This window comes from Bos mutus, chromosome 29 (genome assembly GCF_027580195.1).
Source record: "Bos mutus isolate GX-2022 chromosome 29, NWIPB_WYAK_1.1, whole genome shotgun sequence".
Classification (NCBI taxonomy): domain Eukaryota; kingdom Metazoa; phylum Chordata; class Mammalia; order Artiodactyla; family Bovidae; genus Bos; species Bos mutus.
The window spans coordinates 34,726,368-34,750,406 of NC_091645.1; the positions used below are offsets into that span (position 1 = coordinate 34,726,368).

Here is a 24,039-nt window from a genome sequence, read left to right on the forward strand (position 1 = left end):
TCCTATAGATATTAAGGAGAAGGATTACAGCAAAGAAAGGGGAAGCAGGGCTTCCCAGGGGGGCTCAGTGGTAAAGAATCCGTCTGCCAACGCAGGAGACACGGGTTTGATCCCTGATCCGAGAAGATCCCACATGCCTCAGAGCAACTGAACCAGTGCCCCACAACTGTTAAGCCTGAAGCCCACTGAAGCCCATGTCCTAGAGCCCATGTTCTGCAACAAGAGAAGCCACTGCAATGAGTGTCCTCAGAGCATCAGATGAATCAACCACAGAAGCCCCTGCATTCAGGAAGGTGACATGGCAAAGCACAGACCCATACACTTCTGTGTATCATAAAGCTAATAAAACATGATGAACTTAATTTTTAAATGTGCCTCACAAGTAGAACTAAAAAATAAGTCTACTACTGGCCTTAGGTCAGGGAGCCTCGGCTTCCTGAAGCAAGAGGGTGCATGAACATTAAAAGTGTGGAAGATCTTTACACTATAATTCAGTCGTGATGATGGAGGAGGCATGCTTTCATCGAGATGAGAATCCTTTCACATCTGTGAAAAAGGATTCTCGATTCCACTGTGTTCTCAAACGAGGAGCCTGGAGCACAGAGAGCTGAGGTGGCTCTCAGGGGTGAGGAGTCCAGGTAGAGATGGAGGTCATGGCCCAGGTTCTGCAGATCCCACCCTCCTTTCCCGTTCCTCTGAGCCAGCCCACTCTTCCCAGAACACCCCACTGGTGGCACCCACGTCTCAGCCACAAGATAAGTGCCCAGTCACTTACTGTACACTACACACAGCCTCTTTTTTCCTCCCCAAGGTCACTGGCTTAGCTGGAGAGAGAAGATTCATCTACATACTTGCTTCTAGAAGAGTGGTCGCCACAGCCGCCTCCAGGATGGATTTTTCTGTCCTCTGAAGCCTCCCCCGACACTCAGAGTACCCCAGCCTGACCTCAGCCTGCCCCTTCTGGACCCACAAGCCCACCACACATACAAACACGGAGCCACAAAGCACAGCCCGAGGGCTCCAGCTGTGCACAGCTTCCCTTCCTGGGAAACCCAGAGAAAATAATTTGCTTCAAAACACTAGAAAGAGCTGCTCCTGCATATCATGATAGACTGATTTATGATTTATAACCTAAGTTATATGCAGGAGGGCGGGGGGAGGATAATGGGAGTGGGAGGAATTGGGAGATTGGGGTTGACACATAAATACTATTGATAAAATAGATAGATAAATATATACTATGGATAAAATAGATAATGAATGAAAACTTCCTGTATAGCATAAAGAACTCTACTTAATGCACCGTGGTGACCTGGATGAGAAGGAAGTCAAAGGGAGGGGCCATGTGCTTATTACGGCTGATTCACTTTGCTGTACAGTAGAGACTAACACAACATTGTAAAGCAACTATGCTCTAATAAAAATTAATTAAATAAAGACTAAGTTGCAAGTCACCTGAAATTTTCTTTGTAGCCACACACACACACACACACACACACACACACATGTATCAAAACAGCATGGAAGTTATCCCATCATTAGCTCTCTGACTCCCCTTCCACATAGGATGATACAATAATTAGTGATGACAATCTCTAGTATTGACAGCACGGTCTCCTCAGATACACAGATTTTTTTTTCACTTAATTCTCAAAATTCCCGATGAGACAGGTGCAGTTCTTATACCTTCCCCCACCCTCCCCCACACAGAGACAGAGAGCTGCAGTCATTTTCCCAAGGATTCACAACTTGTAAGTGGCGGACCCAGGCTTTCAACCCAGACATTCTGACTTACCCATTATTAAATACCATTTCCAATAAGTGTACTCTGAAATATAAAGTGATAATACCCTGCCTTTAATATAATCTATATATAAAAGGTTGTTTTCCCAAATTTACAGTGATGAATGATATTCCACTACCTGCTTCGCTCTGGGGCTTAGGGAAGGAGGTGGTGATAACTCTTTCTGTCTTAGTGGACTGATTTTGGATGTGGGGGAGCTGATGGGGGGCTGGACCATAAAGAGGGCTGAGCACCAAAGAATTGATGCTTTCAAATTGTGGTGCTAGAGAAGACTCTTGAGAGTCCCTTGGACAGCAAGGAGATCAAACCAGTCAATCCTAAAGGAAATCAACCTTGAATATTCACTGGAAGGATTAACGCTGAAGCCGAAGCTCCAATGCTCTGGCCACCTGATGCGAAGAGCCACCTCTTGGAAAAGACCCTGATGCTGGGAAAGACGGAGGACAGGAGGAGAAGGGGGTGACAGAGGATGAGATAGATAGCATCACCAACTTAATGGACCTGAGTTTGAGCAAACTCCGGGAGATGGTGGAGGACAGAGGAGCCTGAAGTACTGCAGTCCATGGGGTCACAAAGAGTCGGACACGACTGAGCGACTGAACAACAACATCACTCAGAGGTTGACATCAGAGGCATCCTTGTTTCTCTTCTGGCACCTTGTGTATCTCTGACTCTTGTTCCCAACCTTCATTCTCTGTTTGCCTGTTATCTTAAGCCCTGAGGACATATTCTCTACCATGAAACTCTCACAACACAGACTTTCTCCCACTGGACACTCAGACAGCATTTCCTGGTGAAAGCAAGAGGCTTTCCTTGAACTTTGATCCCTTGGAGGCTGGTTCACCTCCCCTGAGGTGTGTGCGTGGAGCTGGAGGCACCCAGAGACAGGGTCTTTGCCCCTCTGCTGTGAGGAATTCTTCCTTCCCTGCTACCCAGAGGCCTGGGACTGGGGGCTCAAAGTGCATTGTCACTGCTTGGCATTTAAGAATGTTCTACTAAGCTAATGCCCTGAAGGCAGTGACTGCTCTAAGGAGCCAATGCTGGCAGGGAAAGTATGCTCTGGGCCCCAGGGGACTGTCATCTTCCTAAGAGAGGAAAGAGGAGGCAGGAGCAAGGACCTTTCCTGCCTGTGCAAGAATTCCAAAGGCTCCTCTCCCCAGATACCGTCTGAAAACCAAAGCTGACAATTGGCTTGGGACAGACAGATGAAAATGAGCAAAGAGAAATGTTCCTAGGGGCTTCCCTGGCAGTCCAGTGGTTAAAAGTCCACCTTCCAATGCAGGGGACTCTAATTCAATCCCTGGTCAGGGAACTAAGAGCCCACATGATTCAGGACAACTAAGCCAGCAGACCGCAACTAGAGAAGCGCTCATACTATGACTACTAAGGCTATGCGCTCTGAGCCTGTGCTCCACGACAGGAGAAGCCCATGTACACAAGTAGAGAAGGCCTGCACACCCCTGTGAAGACCCAGGACAGTTAAAAAAAAAAAAAAAAAGAAATATTCTGAGATAGTTCTATGCTTCACCCATTGCTAGTAATAGTGTTAGCTGCTCAGCCATGTCCAACTCTGTCACACCATGGACTGTAGCCCTCCAGGCTCCTCTGTTCATGGGATTCTCCAGGCAAGAATACTGGAGTGGATTGCCACTCCCTCTTCTAGAGGACCTTCCCAACCCAGGAATCGAACCCGGGTCTTCTGCATTGCAGGCAGATTCTTTACCATCTGAGCTAAAGGGAAGCACCTCACTCATTGAGAATCTACCTGTAATTGGTTTTGTCACAGGCCAGAAACTTGGGGGACACACAGGCGGTTCAGGACCATTAGTTAATTCTGTACTGGAGGCCTCTGCTTGACAAACCACACCTTCACCAAGAAAAACTTGGGGACTACCAATGACTTTCAAATATTTTCACCCTTAAAAGATCATCTCCAATATAAGTTTAATCATAAAGGCCAAGGGACCACCTTGTCTAATGGAATTCTACTCCGTTTATCCCATGTTTCCCCTAAGAACCAACCAAAACAAACCAAGTAAATGGCACAAGGAGTAGCTTGACTTTGCCCACAGGTTGGGAAAAAACATCTATATCTATCTTCCCTGGTGGCTCAGACAGTAAAGAATCTGCTTGCAATTCAGGAGACCCTGGTTGGATCCCTGGGTCAGGAAGATCCCCTGGAGGAGGAAATGCAACCCACTCCAGTATTCTTCCTTGGACAATCCTATGGACAGAGAAGTCTGGCAGGGTACAGTCCATGGGGTCACAAAGAGTTGGACACGACTGACTGACTGATTCTTTTGTTTTTTTTTCCCATTTATTCATGATGCACAGAACTAACTGGGTTAAACACATATTGGTCCCTTAGTAAATTCATGACTTCTTTAAAAGAGCTGGGTTCTTATGCCTTGCTAAGCTGGTCACCCAGAGGCACCCTGGGTGATTTAATTAGAAAGAATAGTGGGGTAGCTGCCATCCTGTCAACAGCCTCCATTCCCCAGGCACGAGGAGGTTGGGAGGCCCTGCCCTTCAGAAGGAAAAGCAGAGCACACCCAGACAGAGACTGGATTTCTCAAAGAAATAAGGGAAAACAGTCCATGTGATTTCAAAACAATTTATTGAAGCTTAATTGCTCTTTGTACATAGCAGAGTAGGGTTAATATATAACTTAATCTTAGAAATGTTTTTGCTTTTCACTTGTGAACTTTCTAAGACAGTACTCCAGAGAAATGGAAAAGCTAGCAGAAATTAGAAGAATAGAGTGGTAAGAAGTAGATCCCATATTCTTTTGTATTTATGGGCTATCCCTTCAGAGAGGTGTGTGTGTGTGTGTGTTTGAAGGTGACCTGAGTAAACTTTGTCTATTGTATTTAGAAAGAGTGTTTGTAGTAATGGCTTCCCAGGTGGCACAGTGGTAAAGAACTCACCTCAAATGCAGGAGATGCAAGAGATGAGGGTTTGATTCCAGGGTTGGGAGGATCCCCTAGAGTAAGAAATAGCAACCCGCTCCAGTATTCTTGCCTGGAAAACTCCATGGACAGAGAGCCTGGAGAGTTATCGTCCATGGGGTCATAAAGAGCTGGATACAACTGAATGGGCATGCATACCCGTTTGGAGCAATACTCATTTGGAAGTTTCTCGATTGTTGAAGGTCTTGATTTTCCGTTTGCCAAAAGTCATAGGTGACTAAATGTTGCTTTTGGTCAACAAGGGCTACACTACCAAATACTGGAGGGACCTATCTTCACAATGAGCCTAAAGCCTCGGACTATCGCAGTGTCATCCTGTAAGTCATTCACTGCTCACTCAGTAACTGACTGAGATCATATGTTATGCCAGACCTTATTCTAGGAACCATGGACATACACGTACCAAAGCTGTTTAGAGGTTCACGTGATCTGATGAGGAGACATATCTGTCAACATGCAGTGTCCAGAGAGCATGTTAAGTCACAACTTAGTCCATGCTATTGGAGCAGTATAAAGGAGGGAAGAAAAACCCTTACAAGATCTAACGTCAGGAAGACGAGCATCCACAGAGAAGGTGCTATTTGATTTGAGCTTTGAACTATTGATAAATGAGTGGGATTGACTAGGCAAAAATGGGAATGAAGCTATTGGCAGCAGAGGAAACAGCATGGGCTAAGAGGATTTAAAACAGCAGGTGGTCAGCCTCATGGGAAATGGGAATGAAACCATAAGTAGGTGTTAGGGCTCAGATAATTGTGTGTGCCACACAAAGAGGTCAAAACTTGATTTTACAGATGATGGGGAAATGGTGAAGCCATTAAAAGTATGATCTAACCTAGTAAGATTCATGTTTGAGGACTGCCTCTCTCGTGGGCTCGATCCCTGGGTCAGGACCATCCCCTGGTGGAGGAAGTGGCCAAACTGTTATTCTCCAGTATTCTTGCCTGGAGAATTCCATGGGCAGTGGAGGCTGGCAGGCTACATTCCATGAGGTTGCAAAAAATCGGACATGACTGAGCGACTGAGCACACACATACAAAAGTTGGAAGTGATAACATGGGAGGAGAAGATCGAATAACTTGCAGTTTTCTAAGATAAGATGGCCTCCCCACTCATCAAATTAGGAAACACAGAAGAAGGAGCAGAATTGGAGGCCAGAGGGATGAGTGAGATCACAGCCCTTAGAGTTGAAGCCGTCTGTGGGCCTTCTGGTCAAGCTGTCTGGTGGATGGCTGGAAGTTCATCTAGCAATCAGGCAAGCAGAATTGGTCTCTGTTCTCATTCGGATTTTTAAAAATCTTTTTTAAAAACTGTGGAATATATAAAATTAAAAAGATGCATGAAGCATAGAAGTATAACTTGATGAATTATTGTCAACTAAATGCCCTGGTAACCATCACCCAGGCAGCATCCAGAACCCAGGTGCCTCTTCCCCACCCATACTCCCCTTCCGCTGAACATCACCCCATCTGAAACTTTATCACGACCACTACCTTGGCTTTGTTCATTTGTTTTTGTCCTGTTTTGCCACGTGAGTCTGCATCCTTAAAAACAAGAGTTTAATTACGTCTGTTTTGTGATGTCATATAGTGTGTGTTTTTTTGGATACTGCAGCTCAGTGTGATGTGTGTGAGTTATCCTCATTAAGTATACTTAGAACTGACTAATTTTCAATGCTGTTCTACATCACATGGAATGGAGGGACCACAATGGATGTCTTCATTCCACCAAGATAGACATTCCATTGTTTCCATCTTAAAGCGATTTTAAACAACCTGGTCAGGAACATTGTTGCACAGCTCCTGAAACACGCATGCATGCATTTCTTATAAGTGGGAGTGTAATGTCAAACTCCAGTTCTTTGGCCACCTCATTCGAAGAGCTGACTCATTGGAAAAGACTCTGATGCTGGGAGGGATTGGGGGCAGGAGGAGAAGGGGACGACAGAGGATGAGATGGCTGGATGGCATCACTGACTCGATGGACGTGAGTCTGAGTGAGCTCCGGGAGTTGGTGATGGACAGGGAGGCCTGGTGTGCTGCGATTCATGGGGTCGCAAAGAGTCGGACACAACTGAGCGACTGAACTGAACTGAAACTGAATGTCTGGGTCATATGGTATTCATATCTTTGGTACATAAAGGTGACTCTTTTCCAAAGGGACTGTCCCAATTTGCAGTCCCACTGGCTGTGCATGAGGCAGACGTTACTCTAGTCTCGCCAGCACTTGATGCTGGCAGGTTCCTGTTCTGTCCTTTCTCTCCCTCTCTCTTCTCTTCACCCTCCCTAACCTTCCTCCTCCCCTCCACCTGCATCCTGTGGGTGAACCTTAGCATCTATCTCATTATATCATTACTGTTTAGTCACTAAGTTGTGCCTGGTGCTTTTGCAACTCCATGGACTGTAGCCCGCCAGCCTCCTCTGTCCATGAGGTGTTCCAGGCAAGAATACTGGAGCAGGTTGCCATTTCCTTCTTCTAAAAGACAGGACTCCAGAGTAAAAAGCTTAGGTCTGAATCTAGGCTCTGCAGCTGCCAGCCTGTAGCATTCACAAATGAAGCTTCACGTCTAAATTTCCCTCATTTCTTTTTTTTTTTAGTTCTCTCATTTAAAAAGGTTGAACAATGTCTATTTCATAGGGCTTTTTTTTTTTTTTTTGAAGTTTAATTAATACATTTCAGGTAATGTGTTCAGAGCAGAGCTGGCACATAGTAAATGTTTAATGCAGCTGTCTATTGTCCTCGTGATTATCTTGTAGTCTCCCTGCTCCCTTGGCCAGTGCGGATCTCTGTCTCCCCGCATCCAGAGCCATATGCTTCCCTGGAGTGATGCAAGCACTTCTCGCGTGCGCGTGGGCCTGCCCATAGAACAGGAAATGGACATCTTCACATGCCTGACTCTACTGACACAATTCATGATGGGCAGCAGTGTCCATTAAAGGATACCCCCTGACATCACGTGTTGTCACTTGAAGGATGGGACCTCATTGTTAGTGTTAGATGTTAATCATCTTTGGGGCAGAATTTAATTTGCTCCTGTGAATATTTTATCCTCCTACCCTACCCCTCACCACTTCCCTGCTCTTTGCTAATGAAGACTTCTGAAAGGCTGCATGAAAGGACTTTGAATGACCTCCAGTGGAGCTTGTCCTTGGAGGAATGCCCTCCGTTGGAGTCCAAGGCAAGGGAGTGCGTGGTGTCAGAAAGTTTTTGGTACAGAAAACACAGCTTGCTGTGGCTGGGGGCACTATTTCCCATCCTCAGGTCAGTTTTGTCTTTTTGTTTTGTTTTTCCTGGGAAATGAAGGATGCCATCACTGCTCTATGACTCATTGTGGGATAAGAAATATGAAAGGTTCAGCTTAGTGCCTGGCATCTTGTAGGCAGTCAGGAACTCTTGATTCACTTTCCTGTCTATTTCTGCCTGGTGTTTCTTATACCTAGGATGAGATGGTTGGATGGCATCACCAACTCAATGGACATGAGTTTGAGCAAACTCCGGGAGATGGTGAAGGACAGGGAAGCCTGGCGTGCTGCAGTCCATGGGGTCACAAAGAGTCCGACATGACTGAGTGACTGAACAACAGCAAGGATGTGGTCTCAAACATGTATTTCTTTATTCACTTGATTGCAATATTCTGAGGCACCATCCCAGATAAATGCATGCTCTTTTCTAATTAAATGCTCCAACCCCCGTACTTCATACATCCATGCTTCTGCTGTCAAACTCTAGAACAGGATCAAGAATATTCCAGAAAGGGAAAAAGCTTCCTTCTCCCATCTTCCTTCTTTGAATGATGACTGTACTTTCTTGCTGTCGCTTTTTGGACACTAAGAACAATAGTGAATGGTGGAGACAAGGAGTTTCTGTGCCTCTGGTTATTCATTCATTCATTCTTTAAGACATTTTTTGATGTGGATCATTTTTTAAAGTTTTTATTGAATATTGTTTCTGTTTTATGTTTTGGTTTTTGGTTGAGAGGCATGTGGGATCTTAGCTCCCCAACCAGCAATCCAGCCTGCACCACTCACATTGTAAGGGGAAGTCTTAACCACTGGACCTCCAGGGAATTCCCATTCATTCATTCATTCTTTCAACTATCACCTATGCACAAGCACCACATATGAAACAAAAAGTATGAGAATTCATACATTTCTGGTTTCAAGGACTCCCAATTTTGAGGGCAATCAGATCATTAGCTATGAACTCCTTTATTACTATAGATTTTTACAGCAGTAAAAATCTTTACTGTATCTGTGTTTCAAATTCCCAGTTATCTGGCAACTGACTTGAAATGATTGGGCCACAGTGAAAGTTTGCTGTTGGCTTACTTCTTTTCATTTAATGTACACGCTTACTGCTGGTTTTAGATATACTAAGAGGCCTGGAGGCAGTGGAGGCATTTGATGTATTCTACGTGAATAAATAAAGCACCAAGGGGTCAGCCTCTGGTCTCTTCACCCCCACCTCCCCAGGCAGTCCCCCTGGATTAGAACGCAGAAGTCAGTTGGGGTAGAAAAGTACTCCAGTGGGAATCAGTAAACTTCTGTACCTCCTGATGCCTTGTGAGGAGCACAGTTAATCTGAATGTTATCATAATTATTGTAATTTTACATTTATATACACTGAGTCTCTGAGGAGAAAAAAAAAAGGTACCATGAATATAAAAGCTGATCAAGCTTTACCCCTCTCTTCTAGGGAGACAGAACGCATTTTCATAAAATTCTTTTTCTACCTTCTCCCGACTCACTCCTGGAGGCATCACCTGGATGGATGTGCTGCCTGGAGGCTATTTCCTCCTGGGTGGGGTTGACTTAGAAAAAATGCAGCAGCGGAAGGCAGCAGTGGAGGCAAAGCATGTTTGTGTCCAAAGAGGGGTGGAAATTCTTTCAAAGATTCAAGAAGGAAGGAATATGTCTTGACTACCTAGTATCAATAATATCCAGACCCCAAGTTCCTTCCTTTATGTTCTAATTCAACAGTCCCTAAAATTCTCAGAGAAGTAGTACTGTCCCTATTTTATAGTTACAGAAAAAGAAGCTCCTTTAAATTCAGACCTTGCCCAAGATCAACTGATCCGTGGTAGAGGCTGAGTTCGAATCTCTCTCTGTCTCTTTCTGCAATTCCTGGTTTTTTGGTTTGATCTTGAAAACAAGTTCCTGATCTTATTCCGATGCCTTCTAGCCACCTATGGCCTAGCAGTGTGCTATAAGGTTTGAGAGCTACCGATGACTTGTAAATCCTGCCTCCCACCTCCAAAGATCTTCCAAAGAGGAAGTGGGATTGACGCACAGAATCCAAGAGCAACCAATCGGGGATAGATGTGACCTGGGTGTGAAAAGGAGACTGGAAGGCTGAGCACAAACTTTGAGAGGACAACTATGGAGGACAGGGCATACACTGGTTAGAACCAACTGGGTCCAAGATGGAGAATGAGTTGACTTCCAGTAAATCTTGAGACTCAATATACATTCATTGTAAACATTTATCAGCTAAATGACACACCCATGGGTGCCATAGCAGTTCTGAGGCCAACTATGAAAGGTCAAGTGGATGGTGGTCCAATTCCTGGAAATCCCTGCCCTTTCCCCAAAATAGTTGAAATAGTCCTCCCACTCATTAGCCTGTGAAATTACCCAGCTCACAAATCTAACCACTCCATATTTGGGTGGCCTTTTGCCTTGGGGTTTCCCTGGTAGCTCCAACAGTAAAGAATCTGCCTCAGTGTGGGAGACCTGGGTCTGGTCCCTGGGTTGGGAAGATCTCCTGGAAAAGGGAATGGCCCCCACTCTGGTATTCTTGCCTAGACAATTCCATGGACAGAGGATCCTGGTGAGATACAGTCCATGGAGTCACAAAGAGTCAGACATGGCTGAATGATTTACACTTGCTCACTTGCTTGCCTTCTGAGATGGCCCACACTCTGTCTTGTCTGAGGCCTGGGAGACAAACTCAGAGGAGGAGAAAGGCACAGCTCAAGAAGCAGGGAAAGAAACAGGGAGAGTACTTCCTCGGTGCCTCTTACTTTTCTCACAACCCCAAGGCCAGCTGCTTCCTCATCCCCTCCTAGGGGCTCTGGGCAGCTCTGCAGAGAGACCAGTGTGGCACCTGTCACTCCTGGTTTATGAAGTTGCTCATCAACTCCTGGCTGCAGAAGCTACTGGCTCTCTCCTAATTCCAGGGAACAAGGTGACTCCAGATGGGAAAAGTCCCGATGGCAACAGCTGGGTGGCCTGGTGCATCAGCTGGTGCAGGGGGTAAGGCTGGCTCCCAGTCTGGAAGACGAGGCATGGTTTATATCACCCACCAGGAACTGACTGGCAGTTCTGATTCATTCCCATCAGAAATCCCTGGTGTGCAGAATATGAAAGGAAAGGCAGGTGTCTATGAGCAGGACAACAGGGAAAGAGAGGCAAACCCAGGCAGAGCGGAATTGCTAATGGAGTAGCAGGGAGCCTGGTTTCTACTGAGGGTCATTGCCCAACGAAGATAAAACCAATCTCTGATACCCAGAGGTAAATATCGACTGGTTTAGTTTGTTGAAGAAATATGTAAAGAGTTTCAGTTCAATTCACTTCAGTCACTCAGTCATGTCCGACTCTTTGCAACCCATGAACTGCAACACGCCAGGCCTCCCTGTCCATCACCAACTCCTGGAGTTCACCCAAACCCATGTCCATCGAGTCGGTGATGCCATCCAAACATCTCATCCTCATAGAGTTTACACTCACCTATTTTAAAGTGAAGGGATAGTAAAACAACAGTATCCTACCGTATAGCACGGGGAACTCTATTCAGTATCTTGGGATAAAACAATGGAAAAGAATATGAAAAAGAATATATGTGTAACTGAATCATTTTGCAGTACAGCAGAAATGAACACAATATCGTAAACCAACTGTAGATCGTGCACACATGCTAAGTTGTTTCAGTCGTGTCCTACTCCTTGCGACCCCATGGACTGTAGCCCACCAGGCTCCTCTGTCCGCGGAATTTCCCAGGCAAGAATACTGGAGTGGGTTGCCATTTCCTTCTCCAGGGGATCTTCCTGACCCAGGGATCAGACCCATATCTCTTAAGTCTCCTGCATTGGCAGGTAGGTTCTTTACCACTAGTGCCATAAAGTTTTAAAAAAAGAAAAAAAAAAATAAGATACATTCCTACATGGAAACATTGTGTGTGTGTTCTGGTATCCTGCCAGGTTCTTGATGTTCAAACTCAGCAGCCATCTCTGGGTAGGTTTTCATCTCCACCCTCCCTGTAGGGTCCTATTTCTTTCAATGCTCACAGGACCTGGGCTCTTGCCTCTGGCCTTTGCTCAGGCAGCGCCCTCTGCCTCTAAATTCCATCCTCCCACCAGCCCCTGCATCCCACCTGCTACCTGGTGACTCAACACAGTTTAATATTCAGCCCAAGTGTCACATTCTGTATGAAGTTTTCCCTGACATGACCCCATCGACCTGCTCCTCACCTTCCTGTGGCTCCTGTCATCTGCTACGTGTATTTAATAGTCACTCTGACTTTGTGCCTTTCTCCCCTTGCTGAGTCAGGGCTGCTCCAGAGCAGAGCTGGTCTGTGCCTCTCTCTGCTCTGAGAAACTAGCCAAGAATGCAAAGTGAGAGCTCTGGGAATGTTATTGGAGTGAACAAACAGACAGATGAATGAATGCATTCAATGCATTGCACCAAATTTAGAAATGACCTTCAATTCCTTATTCTAGTCAAAAGGAGAGGAGAGAGAGAAAGAAAAGAAAAGAGAGAGAAAAAAAATCATAGAGAAAAAATGGAAGAAAGACTAATAGCCATAGAAAGGGAGACAAATAAAAGAAAAAAAAAGAAAAGAAAGAACAAAGTAAAGGTCTCATTCATTTAAAAAGACAGGAAGATAAGGCCGGCAGCTCACATCCCATTATTTACTTGGATCTATTCATTAGCATCCTTAGAAATGGCACACGGCCACCTTCATAGTTCTTTCTACTCTCTTTATTCTTAAACTCTCAGAGAAACACTTCTGGGTGGAGTAGATTGAACAGCCCTTCGAGGAAAAAAGTATTGTCTGAATTGCAGTGAAGGTGATAAAAGAAACGTTACCTTTGCAGCCAAATAAACTAGTGTGTGTAAGGAGGGTGGGTGAGCAAAGAAAAACATGACAGATTGAGAGGGCCCAGGTCTTCCAACGAAAGAGCGAACTGTGAGATTCAGATTGCACGGCGGCTGCTCTGTTCCTCAAGCCTCTGCCACAGCTGTATCATCACTTAGTTGGGTGATCAGAGATCCGTTTTCCCAATCCAGCTGTGGGGCCGCTTGGGGATTCGTAACGGAGAGCTGACAGCTTCCCCAAGGAGGAGATTTCAAATCCACCTAGGGACATGGGGTCAGGGAATGTTTTGAGAAGTAAGACATTCTCCAAATTTAGATTCAGCCTGAATGCCCAGGTGTTTATATACTTGTGTTTAATTGCCACAACCCCTGGAAGTCAAAGAAGAAAACATTCCAAGATGGGGTGTCTTCAGGTCCGCAGGTGCTACTCATTTTTCCCTCTTGGTCCTGGAATATGGCCCTGGGAAGAACCCTTGAATCAGAGATGAGGATAGAACTGGGGCTGGAGGAGGGGTAAGAGCCCTGTAGGACCAGGAATGAAGGGTTCTTTACGGTGATCATTCAGTCATCGGGTAACATCGTGTGTGCACCACGCAGAGGAGGGTGCAGAATGGGAGCAGAAGCTGGCAAGAGGAGAGACGGAGCCCCAGGTGGGAAATGCAGGCAGCTCTGCCAGCCACAAACCCCACCCAGGGAGCTCTCCCTTCCATGCATACTTCTTTATTTTTCATTTTCAAAGCAAATTGAGTTATTTTGGAAACTGGAAAAATATGTTTAAAATCAGGGGAAAAAAATAGAAAAGTTTGGTTAATGCCCAGTGCCAGGGAACACTGACTGAGAACCCAAAAGGACCCACAGACCTGTCCCACAGCCTTCTTTCTCAAAGCCAGGGATTCTTCTCATATGGCTGGCCTGCACAGGCCTTGTTCTTATCTTACTGGCCAGGAATCCAGGAGAAGAGTAACCCAAGATTGACCAGACGGGGCAGGGCTTGGAGGAGGGCCGGTGCAGCAGCCCCAGCCTCTTCCCTGGGAGGGAGGGGGCCACCTGCCTGTGTGTGTTTGCTAACAGGCAGGAGCTGCGGCCTGTAATCATCATTAGCTCTCTTTGGTGTTTACTGACTGTTATTAATTAGAATGAGCAAACTTGGCATTAATGTGCCTGCCATAAGGATGAAGGCTCTTACTGCACAGCCATCCTGCACAGGCAGCTAGACTGGGACTCATTCCCCAACTGTTACCACGGTGAAGCTGGACCATGGGCACCGGCTGATGGAGGGCTGGGTGGGGGCGGGGGAGCTCGGGTCTGCATTTCTCTGGAAGTTTAGAGTTTGGGGAAGCTTTGCTGGAGCAGAGGGGAGGAGGCTTCTCCTTAACTATGGAGGCACTGATAGCAGGGTCCAGACAGCTTCCCAGAACAGCCCAGGCAAATCTTTGTGATTCCTGGTCCCCGCACAGAACTCCTCTCTGGCTCCGGCCACAGCAGCTTTCTCGTGAGTCAGAAAATTGCCGAACACAACTTCCTTTCTTGGTCAGTGGGTGAGCGTCCTGCTGCCCTTGAGGAGAAACTCGGACCTCCGGCGGGTCTTGGGAAAGAGGCTGGGGGTGGGCGCAGTTGCCAAGAAAGAGAAAGCCTTGTTTGGGTTTCTGAGGTATCATAGAAGACTAATATTCTCAGGTTTCTTTGGAAATGATTCTATACTTATATATTTCCTCCCCCCAAATTTACAGTGGTCCCCAACCTTTTTGGCACCAGGAACTGGTTTCATGTAAGACAAATTTTTCATGGACAAGAAGAGGGCGGGGATGATTTGGGGATTATTCAAGCACGTCACATTTATTGTGCACTTATTATTAATCAGCTCCAATTCAGATCACCAGGCATTAGATGCCAGAGGTCGGGGACCCCTGCCCTAAAAGATTAGCCTTCAAAAGCAGACAGCCACCGTATGGGACACTTGGAAGACAGGAGGTACATGAACCTGTCAGTTAGAGAAGAGAGCCTCTTCCATCTGCATGAGTCAGCAGCCTGGGATGTGGAGAGTCCTGGGGCAGAAAGGAGACTTTTCCACTGGGGCCCTGTCCTCCAGGCTCACCCCCTCATCCCATGTAGGGATGACTGTTTACTCTCTCAGGGAATCTGGGCACAGGTCAGACCCACTGCAGGGCTCATGCTCTGAGCAACCAGGAAAATGAGCACCAGCCTCCACCCATGTGGACAGGATCCGTCTGCACACCTCCTGGCCCACAGCCTCCATCCTTCCCTCTCCGGAGAGTGAGGACCCTGCCTCTGCATTGACAGCAGCTGCCCCAAACAACTCTGATCCCTGCGGACACTTACACACTTTGAGCTTAGTCCCAGGTGGAAAGGAGTTTTGTGAAAAGCAGCAGAATTGATGGATGAGGCCCCTGGGGTGGCAAGGGGAGCAGGGTGACCTGAACATTTGTGGAAAGGATGGGTTAGGATTCTGCAGGTCACAGAGTCCACAAAAAAAAAAACCCTCAGACAACTCGACAATTCTGAGACCTCAGCTGCTAGGAAAGGGAAGGCCCATTGGTCATGGAGGTCTTGGCCTCCGGGAATATCTGGAAACAGTGCTTAACGTCCTGGCAGTGGGTTTGAAGCCCTCACCCAGCAGTGCCGCTCTGAAATGGTGCTCCTTTCGCCTCCCCACTTTTCAGGTGCTACTTGTTCTGTTGAAAATCTAGCCACTCCATTAGGCATTTGAAGAGATTCTTTCCATTTCAATCTCACATTCCACGTCTGTGAGGCCTGCTTGACCCTCCAATATGAGCCGGGTTTCCCCAGCCTCGGTGGGCTGATTAGACCGTGTATGTTCTGTGAATGCAAACAAAGCCTCGAGACAGAATGGATGGTCTTTCCCATTTGGTTGTGAGCTGTTCAAGGTCAATACCCATGATTTATTTATCTCTCAGATCCTCTAGATCCAGTGCCTGGCACACTGTAGGTATTGATGAGTGAGCCAAAGAATGAAAACCACCATGGGGAGGTCTTCTGGAAGCAGCTCTTCTATTACAGATATTATAGGGAAGATGAATTTACTGTTAATATTGAACCAGTGCACAAAGAGATAAGGAACAGAACTTTCGAAGATAATGTAGATGTTAAAGTTTGGAGGGAGTAGGCGTGGGGAGGAAGTGACCTTCACCAAGAAGCCACTCATCACCTGGTGTAAGACATGAGCTTTAAGGATGTTGTCTAATTCAGCCGTCAGCACCACCCCATCAGGTCTTCCCTCCTCACCCAGGCATCAGCTCTTCCTCTCTGCAGGCCCTGTTTTGGGTGAGAGAGTCTAGTGGTGAACAAGAGGAGCAGAGGACATCTCATCACTGTTGACTCACAACCTGTAGGTGATTCTTCAGCACAGGCAGGTAAGTGTCTCGCTGGGCTCTATACTGCTCCCAAGGGTTCAGCCACAGTTACAAATCTGGTCCGTGAGGCCCTCGGGTCTATTCTCTTTCCATATTCGGGGTTGTGTATATTCCAGAAGAGTTGGGCCAGGGAACTCTGACGTTTCTACTCTGCAATCAAGGAGGGCATCCTGGAAGAGCTCGCAGGTCCAGAGCATTCCAGGGCCTCCAAATAGCCTTTGGTGATGTTGAATTGATTCCACCATTTCATCAGTCAGTGCTGGGCTTGGCATCATTGGGCACTGGACGGGGAAGGAGAGGGCTGCTTTTCTGTCACTTTAAGTCCTAAATCGTTTTCAGGTGCTTGTTTAGACGCAGCCTGGGGAGGTCGCCTGCCAGGCAGGGAAGAGGGTGGACGTGGTCTCCTTCAGACCTCTCCTCATCAGAGTTACTGTTTCGAGTAATGAAGAAGCACAGGGATTGATTTGATGCCTAATGAATAATCAGCTGCCATCAATAATTGTAATCACTAATCTGGTGCAATTAGAGGCAATTATAATAAATGCAATTTCCTCCCGAGCCACTAACGAACTACAGAAATATGAATTGACTTAAGGGGGCTGGCAGTGATTTATGCAATTGTGAGATCACAAATTTCATTATCTTGGTAAAGATTCTTAAAGGAGCCAGGTACTATTTTGATTTCACACCTAACTAATGAGAAGTTAGAAAATACCATTTCAAAAAAAGAAATAAAAAAAAAGAAATAAACTACTATTTCAGAGGTGATGAGCACAGAGGCCACCGTATCTCTGTCACAGTTAGCTTTAGATAATCCTGGAGACTGCGTAGACTCCGCTGGGACAGTCGTGTGAAGGCCTGCCCCTTTAAGCTTTGCTTACTACAGAGAGATTCAGAGCTCAAAGCTTCAAATCTTGAGGAATGAGGACTAAAGAGTCCAATCAATTCTGCAAGAGAGGGTGTTGACAGGAACATCTGGATGTAGATGACCTTCTTTTATTCCCAAGGAAGGCCTGCCTCTTGGTCCATTAGCCTTCCTGCATCCAAATAAATCCCAGATTTGCAACAGAAAGGCATCTTTATGTAAATGTAATGACCCTAGAGGCTTTCAGTGTTTTAAAATTGCTTAAGTAGCTTTAATTATGTCATTCCTGTTCTCAGAAATCTTGAATGGCCATCTATTTTCTAGGGAATCATCTAGAGAGTTTTGAGGGACTCTGCAAACATGCCGCCCCATTGTGATAGGACTGTCATAGGGAAGAATGAGAGTGGGAGGTGAGGGGACTGACCCCTCCTCACTTGCAGGAAATGACGGTGTTCATGAGATGCTGGGCTTTCAATGTTCAGAAGGAGAAAGACTTGGGTCAACCAAGGTGAGTTGTTTCCATGAAGACAGAGGCCAAGGCCAGGTGATGCAGGGAATGACGTTAGATTTTATTCTCATCATATTTGAGTGAAATTCACTCTCCCAGCCATGGACTAGAAGGTTCTACATAATCTGATCCCAAACTCCTCTCCCACTGGTAGACTCCACTGAAATTTATTTCATGAGAGTCTTTTTTCTCTCTCTCAAATGTGCCAAGTATGTTCTGGCCACAAAGCTTTCCCCTTGCCTCTCCTTTGCATGGAGGGCTCCCTCCATGGTAAACACTGGTTTTCCCATGGCCGGCTTTTCCTTACAGTTACCTCCAGAGACCCCCGTCACTGCAGGCTCCCAGGCACCCGCTGTCACATCACAGACTGTGTGTGGGTCTATGCCTCCCATCCCCATCCTCTCTTGTCTTGTGGGCCGCAAAATTCCAGGTCTACAAGGCTGCCCTGCATGTGGCAGGCCTTCCGTGACCCCCGTCTTGTGGACAGCTGAGCCTCCTTTCTAGCCCCACCTTCTACCCCCCATCCCCCTCCACACACAATTTGCATACCTGCTGCTCCCTTTTCCCTGAACACACTCCAGCTCATTTCTGTCTTTTGCTGGAAATATCTTCGTGGCTGGCAGCTGAAATTCCTCCAGCAGAAGACTTAGTGCTGATGTCTTGAAAAGCCTTTCCTGGCCTCTTGGTGGGAGATGTCTCCCTCTTGTCCATTAACAAGCATCTAGCTTGTACTGTGCGCCGGACACCGAGGGCTTTAGCTCCCATAATGCTGCATTCCTTACTGTGTCAGCTTTGTTCTGTGTCCTCACCTCCTGAGGACCCCCTTCCCCCACACCCTCACCCCAGCCCTGACTCGGTGTCACCTACCCCATGATTCCTGCACCTCACCGACCGAACCAACAGGGAGAGACTCCCACCCTTGCGAGGAATGATGCAGGGAATGCACAAGTTGGCCACACAGGACCTCACGCACAGTGGGATCTCCTGCACACAGTAGGACTGTGACTTGATAGGAAAGGAGTCTGCTTGGTCCAGTGATGGGGAATTAAGATTCTGCAGGCATAAACGCTAGTCTCAGGGCTGCCAGGAACTAGGCATGTGGCGATGACCAACTCCCTCCACGTCCTGCCCAGGGTTTCCTTGTGTGCATAATGAGGAAATAGGGTTTGGCTTTCTCGAGTGATTCCAGCTCTAACAGTCCACGGTTCTCTGGGTTGCTGGAATTGCAGGGGACAGGGAGGGATGGGGCAGGGGTGGGAGGAAACTTAAATGCATATGTTTAAAATTTCAAATAGAGCAAGTTGTTGTTTTTCCCCCACCTTTGCTTCTCCCTAGCAGTAGCAAACAAGCAATAAATATGGAAATCCTAAAAGCCAGAGAAAATAGTGAGTGTTCTCCATCTTGCTGACAAAGTACACAGAGGCTGCATCACAAAATGAATGGGCTTATCCTCCACTGCACTTGGATGAATTCCTCTCAGCCTGCACCTGGACTGTCCACAGAACAGGTATCTTTTGTTCTGCAAAAGCCCCTGGCCCACTGTAGCCATCGCAGACCAGGGCGACCGCTGCAGAGGGAGGGGCCACAACTCTCCCCGAAGGAGTCCTACATGGACTGCATCCAAGCACAGCAATACAATTCAAAGGGGACAAAAAGGATTCAGGGGAAGGGGGAGAGCAGCCTGGGGAAACGAGAGGCAAGAAAAAGGAAACACAGGGCAAGATGGTGTGCCCCAGGTATAGGCAGCCAGACCCTCTCCTGCAGGGAGATAGGCAACCAGCTCTTACAATGGTGCAAACTGCTCAATAATGCTCAGCACCTTCTCTGTCTGTCTTTGAAGCACAAGCCAGGCAGGCACCTGACTGCTATCACCAGCAAATGTCCCGGGAGGAACCCACGTGCTAACAGCCTTTTAAAGCTGATTTTCAGAAACCTCTGGTGGCTCTAACAGTAAAGAATCTGCCTGCAATGCAGGAGACCGGGGTTTGATCTCTGGATTGGGAAGATCCCCTGGAAAAGGAAATGGCTACCCACTCCAGTATTCCTGCCTGGGAAATCCCGCAGACAGAGGAGCCTGGTGGGCTACAGCTCATGGGGTCACAAAGAGGCGGACATGACTGGGCGACCGGGACTCATTCAGCTACTCTTCAGAAACCTCTTCCCCAGACGGCGCCAGGAGACTGCTGGCTTATTTGGTAGAACTACAGCTCCTGCCTCCCCTTGAGCTGTGTCCACCCCCACACCGGGCCTGCTCCATCAGAGACGCAGGACCACCAGCCATTTCCGAGGCCATCGTATTCCCTTCTGGCTGCTCTGTGCTGCTTCCCCCGCCTGGGGGTCAGGGGGAAAGCTCCCTGGTCTTCTCTCGGTACCTTCAGAGGAAGCCCCCAGACACCCACCTACTTCCTAACCATTTCCTCAAGTTCCTGCAGCTTCCCACACACCCAATTACATCCTTGTTCTTTAACTTCATTCTGGGCGAAAAGATCATATCCCTCTGGGCCAGTCTCTTGAATCCCACTGTGTGTCACTCAACAAGAGAGATGCCCAGAGTCCTCAGGGTCTGAAGCCCTGGAGGCATTCACATCCAGGTTTTGTCCTCAGCTCTGAAGATGACACTAGACTGGCATTGGATAGGAGGAAAGGGCTGGTGGAGTACCACCCGGAGCAATGGGGTCCTGCCCACTGAAACCCATGCTCCCTCCCTCAGGCTGTCCAAATCCTACACATTCTTCCAGGCCCAGCTGAAGTCCTGTCTCCGTTGAAATGGTCCTTGGATATTTTATTCCTCACAGAAGATCACCTTCTCCTCTCCAATCATATGCGTGCTTATATCTCACTATTTAGCACTGTCCTGTAAAACACTGAGTAATTGTCTCACGTGTACTTGCCTTGTTTCCTTAAGTGGAATATATCCTTTATAAAATCACAAGTGTCAGATTGATGGATGGATAATAGATAGATAGATGAATTCTGATAGAGAAAATTGAATAAAATGTTAATTGTAGTGTCTAGTGATGGGTTAGTGAGTACTCACTGTAAAATTGTTTCATCTTTCCTGTATGTTTGATGACTTTCATATAAAATTGTTGAAAAACATAGAAAAGTTTCTTATCTTCTGCTTCACTCGTTCATCTTGAGTTAATGCTTATGAAGTGCCTACTACATCCTGGGCTCTGAGCTCTCTGTGCCTGCATCCTCTGATAACCAGGGTGATGCTGAAAAACGGTAGTGGGTGCTCAGCTAGTAAGTGCAAGCTGCCAGTTCTGTCCACCCCTGTGCCCTTGATTCACCTTTCAAGCTGTGTCTGCCTCCTGACTTACCATCTGCATTGGACAACATTTCCATAGCAGGCTGGAGTACCAGGCTATACTACGTCTTACTCTTGAATCCCGCCCATCTCTTCTGCCCCAACCTGCTTCCACTATGTATGGGGTTCAAGTGACCTGTCTTCTGCTCTGACTGTCTCAGGGAAGATGTAACTGAGCAGGACTCCCTCCTCCAGGGCTTCTCAGGTGGCACCAGTGGTAAAGAACTGCCTGTCAATGCAGGAAATATAAGAGACACACTTTTGATCCCTAGGTTGGGAAGATTCCCTGGAGGAGATCATGGCAACCCACTCCAGTATTATTGTCTGTAGAATGCTATGGACAGAGGAGCCTGCTGGGCTACAGTCCATAGGGTCACAAAGAATCAGACACGACTGGAGCGACTTATCACACAAGCCTCCTCCCAGTTCTCTGTCAAGGAAAAGAGGGAATAAGGTAAGTTGCCCACCTCCCCCCAAATTCCTAAGACCCAACCTCTATCTTTATTACAAACATTGGGTTTTTTGACCAGAAACGAGTCATGCTTTCCAGTAAAGCAAGATCCACTCCTAAGCATTGTGTTATAGATATCTGGCAAGTTTGGCAGTGGCAATACATGAAGCCCGTAGCATACTATTGGTCATCATAGCAAGCAGTGGCGAAGAGGAAGCTACAAAAGCAGGCAAGACAAGGCTCTGTCTTCAGGTGGTTTGTACTCTTATGAGGGAGACACAGTTGTTTCAAGGCTGTGATAACGGCTCCAAGGAGACACACTGATGATGCAGATGCTAATTTCTTCCTTGCCTTCTCCACTTGGGGCACTTAAGCACCAACCCTGAGCACCTGGAACAAACTGGAGGGGATGGGGATTCTCTTAAGGATGTCTAGGCTCTCTCTCTAGCACTTCATGGACTGCCAAGAACTTCGAAACAACGTCGGATGGGGAGGCCAGGGCAGGGGTCCTGAGAAAGATCTGGCTTGTTTCATGGCCCTAGGTCTGCAGTCAATAATAAACACACTGATGGATTCCTTCCTGTAGCACTTCACGTCTGCTCCTTTCCCTGGGTAATTAATCATGAACCGGAGTATCAACGTGACATTGCCAGTAGTATTGAATTGAGTTGTTATTTATTTCTTATGTTTCTATTTAACTTTGCACACACTTGTGTGTCACCACCCTGGGCTAGAATTTAAGACACCAGAAGGCAAGACTCTGCCCTGTTTTCTCTCCCCCACAGCGCCCAGCACAGGGCCTGGCTCTCAGTAGCGGCTCCATCAATGCACTGATTAATTAAGTCCTCCGGCCGCCCGGGGCCCGTTATGCTTCCAAGCAGCAGCTGTCACCTGGACACCCCTGGCCACGAGGCACACAGACAAATGAGCTGCTGTCCTCCGTGAGCAGCATCAGGACCCTGGGAGGCAGCCCGCACGTGAAATTTAAAATCGCGCTCAGCGGTGGTTGCAGAGCAAACACGCTTGCAGGGAAAGGTCTGTTTCCTCCTCTCTTCAGGGGCAGCAGAGCGGCTCCTTCCATACAGGGATTTGTGCTGCATGGTTGTGCAGCAGCTGGGCGGGCGGGGTTCACCAGCACCGCCACCGGCTCAGCACTGGCTGGCTGAAGGGCTCTGAGTCCTGGATGTTCAGGCAGCCCAGCCCCGCCAAGTCCAGCCTTCCTCCTGCCCCGGCCACCGTTTCTGTAAGCGACTCAGTCATGGCCCTGTGCCCAAGGGGGATGCCAGTGCGACCGGTGGGAAAATTTCTTGTGTCCCTCCTACTCCTGTTCTCTCCCCCAAAATACCATCATAAGGTTTTTTCTTTGGGCAAAGAAATAAGTCCACAGTTTGCTTCTATGTTGGGCTAGAGACTGAAGGATTGCATTTATGAAGCACCAACAGAGTGCCAGAGACCCTCCCTTCTGCTGTCCTATTTAATCCCAGCAGGGCATTTGGGGTAAGATAGTGACCCCATTTCAATGGGAAACCTAGATTCGGAGATGCTTCACAGCTTGCCCAAGACCACGAGCCAATGGTCAGAACTTGATGCTAAATCCTGTAGGAGCATGTGCGTATGTCCTATGCTATCTGCAGGCCCCTGGCTCTGGCCTGATGTCACCGTTTATACATATTCCGTGAGCATTAGGAGAGCTGGCGCTTTCCCTGAGTGTCAAGGCACAGAGAGCCTGTCCACGCTGCTAACATCAGGGGGTGGTAGGGCTTGGGGCCGGGCGTGTCGGTCGCTTTCAGAAATGTCATAAGCAGTTCACTTATTATTCAGGGGAACACCCATCAAACTGATGACTTCTCTCCTTGCTGTCAGTATCCACAACCAGCTGTTCCATTGGACTGGGGACTGTGAGGGATTTAACTGTGAATTCATGAATGCAGCTAAGCCTCCCTCCAAGAGGAACCCTGAAGGATTAACGCTTACAGAGCAGGAATGCCTGGTGATGCCAAGGCCCACGGGGAAGGGGGCGTGGGTGGGGGTCTGGGCCAGGGGAGAGGGGCCTTCAGGTCTACAGGGAAACACGGCACAGGACACTCCACCTGCCAGGTTACACCTGCTTTGGGCTGCACGAGGCTGCAGTCGCCTCCTCTGCACTCAGGCTGAGAGGCTTTACTGGCCTTGCTCTGCCCTTCTTCCTTCTTCTCTAGCATCTCTCAAACCCTGTGACCTGTCTGACCCACTGTGTGCAGAACACACTTTGTTTCATAGGAGTCACATCACAATCCTAGAGCTGCAATTCCTTTCCCCATTTTGCAGAAGTGTTACCTAAGGTTCAGGGACCTCCAAGGTCACCTGAAAAACACAGAGGACTAGGATTTGAAGGCAGGAAATCTGCCCGCCAGTCCTGGACTCGATCCACTAGAGGGAGCAGGAGGGCCTGCCTGACCATCCAGGATCCAGGATCCAGGATCCAGTGAGGGCGGGAGGAAAAGCCCCTAAGCTGATGGACACAGGTGGTCCTCGGCCCAGGTCCCCCATGGCATGAGTGGGGCACCTACTCCTTTGCTCTCCAGGGCTGGACTTCCGGACAGAGAGGAGCGGCTTCAAGGCCAGGTCAGATCACCCTCTCCCGTTTCCTTAAATGCAGCGATAT

The 24,039-nt window shown here is 47.6% G+C and overlaps 1 protein-coding gene across 6 annotated transcripts in view; it reads right to left on the reverse strand.

The window, feature by feature from the left end:
- Positions 1–24,039, reverse strand: part of LOC102266692 (neurotrimin) — a 965,779-nt gene that overhangs the window by 775,276 nt on the left and 166,464 nt on the right. The gene's annotated exons all lie outside the window — the stretch shown is intronic.